The 3,479-nt window shown below is 36.5% G+C and overlaps 1 non-coding gene across 1 annotated transcript; it reads right to left on the bottom strand.

Annotated features, from left to right (window-relative positions):
* Positions 1–3,157: 3,157 nt before the first annotated feature.
* LOC134365545 (U6 spliceosomal RNA) lies at positions 3,158–3,266 on the bottom strand. Its single transcript, XR_010022119.1, has one exon. It is a non-coding gene; the product is annotated as a U6 spliceosomal RNA (small nuclear RNA).
* Positions 3,267–3,479: the final 213 nt, after the last annotated feature.

Here is a 3,479-nt window from a genome sequence, read left to right on the forward strand (position 1 = left end):
ATAACTTTAGGGATATACAGTAACAGATTTCCCTGAAACCAATTTGTGGACTCAGAGAGATCCATGGAATCCACCTTTACAATCCCTGTTCTGTGGACTGGAAAGGTGGGAAAACCTAACAATCTAGAGACATACAAGGATTATACTCATAATGTTTCACTTTGGCCAAAAAAGGGCCTTTGGTAGTGTCTTTGTCTTCAAGCAACTGACCACATGAAGTAAATATAAGAACTGGGTGGGCATTGTAGATGAACACACTGAACCTTGGACCACGGACTTGGAGCCATAGGATTCTATAGCAGAACAATCAGTGTAACCTGAATTCCTGTTGAGCATTTACTATTTAATAATTGTTAATCCCTGTTTTTATTTTTTTAACTTCTCCAGCAAAGGTGGGAAAATATCTACACCATATTTTTGCTATGAATACTAAATAAAAGTATGTATGTATAATAGGTACTACAGTGCCTGCTGCTTAGCAGGTACACAGATTCTTATTTTTTTTTCTTTTGGGGAAAAGCTTTGATATTTAAGAATAGAAATATAAACACAAGAACTTGAACTTCAGCCATAGAATTACAGGGAAGGGTTAAAGCCTATATCCTGATTAGATAAAGGAAGTCACCAAAAGAAATTGGAAAGTGGAGTGTGGTTGCAAAAACACAGAAAGTTTGAGTAATAGGTTGCTGTGTACCAATAGCAAGGCTGTCTTTATTTGGATTTATCTTCTGAGACAATTGTTCACTTCATATGTCATGGGATGGTGAGGACTTGGATTTTCCTGAAGCTGGATCTAAGATCACATGAGAGGGTACTTTTTATATCCATATCTACCAACAGCTGAGCTGTGCAGCAATTGAGAACCATGTAGCTCCTGATTATCACTGATGGATTGGTTATGGCTTCTGGAGTCAAGAATAAGAATGAATCTGTTACCTGAAGCTTGTGACTCTGGTGACACTAGATTTGTTTATTCTTGCTTTATTTAGCTTAATACTGGAAGCATACAGGAATTTGGAAAGTGTTTGAGGAGAGTACGATGATTAATGGAATCAGCTCACTGAGTTATGAAGAAAAATTGTAGAAACTGAAAATGTATTGTTTAGTTAAGCATCAGTTGTCTAAAGATATGATAACAGTCTCCAAGTACTTGAAGGGTGAAAATAATATGCTATTCTTCATATGCAAATTTAAAACTACTAGCCCATCTACTACTAGGTAGAACATGTGCTTGAAGTTCTTTTTCTCCAAGATGAGAATAGCTTTTAACAATTTTAAACACCCTCCTTCATTCAATCCTCTTAATGAGCAATAGGACTCATGTAAAGGGCCAGGATTAATGATCCTGCTTGCAAATAGATTAAAAAAAAAAAAAAAAAGCTAAACAGTCTAACTGTAATAGACACTGAGTCCTTGATCTCATACCATTCAAAGTTTATTTGTTGTTGTTGTTGTTTTCCCCTGTAGCAACCAATTCTCCAATTCTCTGATTCTCTGACTCCAACTGGGTGTCCAATAATTCAATTTAGTTTTGATGCTGTCTATTTGGAGTTAGCATCAGATCTCATGAGCTAAAATGGGCTCAGTCCTACAAGACTGCCCCTGCTTCTGACACCAGTCTAAAATCCAGGGCCACCTGTATTTCTAACCAAATAAAAATAAACTTGGGAGTTCCCATATCCCTTTCCCCATGTTCATAATTTGATAAAACAGCTCACAGAAATTAGGAAAATAATTTACTTACATGTTTTCCAGTTTATAATCAAGATTATAAAAGATACAACTCAGGAACATTTAAAGGAAAGAGATGCACAGGGCGAGGTATGAGAGGGAGGAAGCAGAGTTTCCATGTCCTCTCTGGGTGCACCACACTTCCAGGACCTCACTGTGTTCACCAACCCAGAAACTCTCCAATCCCTGTCACTTAGACGTTTTTATTGAGGTTTCGTTGGACATTGGTGATTAACTCAATCTCTAGCTCCTCTTCCTTTCTGGAGGTTGGAGAGTGGAACTAACTGTTCCAGATTTCTAATCAAATCTCATCCAGTCTTGGTCTTTCCAGTGACCAGCCCCCACCCTGGAACTATTTAGGGGCCCACCAACAGTTTCCTCATTAGAACAAGACTCTATCACACTTATCACTCAGGAAATTCCCTAAATTTTAGTAGCTTTGTGTCAGAAACCAAGGACAAAGACCAAATATTTTTCTATGATATCACAATTATATGCCAACCAATTGAATTATATCATCACAAAGAGATATAAGACACCAATGAATGTACTTATCACACACACAAAAATTATACTGTTTTAGCTCTTGAGCAAGTGTTCATAATTGCCCATGTCTTAACCTCTTCTTTGTCTTGATCAAGCATTAGTCAGCCTTCTCTTCTTGCCACAGGCCCCTGAACTTTGTCTTGTCCCCAACCCTGAGCAAGTACTAAGATGCAGAACATGTCCCCCACCACCATTCCTTAGCTTATCCCAAGAATCAGTGACCACAGCAGGCACATTTCCCATCACATGGTGCCTGTCATGCTATCTACTCCCGCTCCCCATCACTTGCCTAACTTTTCCTAAAAAGTTTCTGCTAAGCTCTGTTCACCTCTCTCTATAAAAGAAAGCCCATTTTCTGTTTGATTTTGAGACATTTGAATATTTGTGTGTTCAGAGTGTTGGAATAGTCTTTTTGAATAAAGTCTCTTATCTAAGTCTGGATTTGTTTTTATTTGACCCTCCTTACAGCAAGTGTTAATAATGCTACAATTACTTAAGATGTTAATATCAGCATTAAGTCTACCCGGACAAAATGAAACTAAGAATTAAACAATTATATCATGAGCATGGGCAATGCAAAATAGGCAATATAATTATAATTTTGTGAATTTATGAAGGTGCTTTCTCTAAGGTCCTTTTTACAGACTGAATTTTAAAGTGAAGAAAATTTAAAAACACATCATTTAAAAAATAACATTTGGCTGCATACCAAGAAAAATTTTCTTAAAATTATAAGTTACTTTATTTTTGTGAGCGCTCATGTTTATAGAATCACACTATGCTTGTCTCACTTAAACCTCATTTGCATAAACCTAACCAGGCACTATTCTCCCAATCTCTATTTTTAATAATACAGTTATTTTAATCTGTATTGGAGGACACGAATACAAAACGTTTCACAAATGATTTTAATGTCATCCTCGTTCAGGTACCATTGCTAGTCTTCTCTCTATTATTCCAATTTTAGTATATGTGCTGCCAAAGTGGACATCCAATATTTTTTTTATTTTTTATTAGAAGGTTATTTGGGATCAGTAGGTTCCTGGTTAAGGGGCTATGTTGAGAGGGATCCAGTGCCTCTCCTCTTTAAAATAATAATAATTCTAAGCATTACCCCATAAAGCCATAGAAGAGAAAAAAAATACTTATATCACAAAAGGTGAGTTTTTTCCACTGAAGGTTTGTGTTGTAAAACAATGTGG

The sequence above is a fragment of the Cynocephalus volans genome, chromosome 1 (genome assembly GCF_027409185.1).
Source record: "Cynocephalus volans isolate mCynVol1 chromosome 1, mCynVol1.pri, whole genome shotgun sequence".
NCBI lineage: Eukaryota > Metazoa > Chordata > Mammalia > Dermoptera > Cynocephalidae > Cynocephalus > Cynocephalus volans.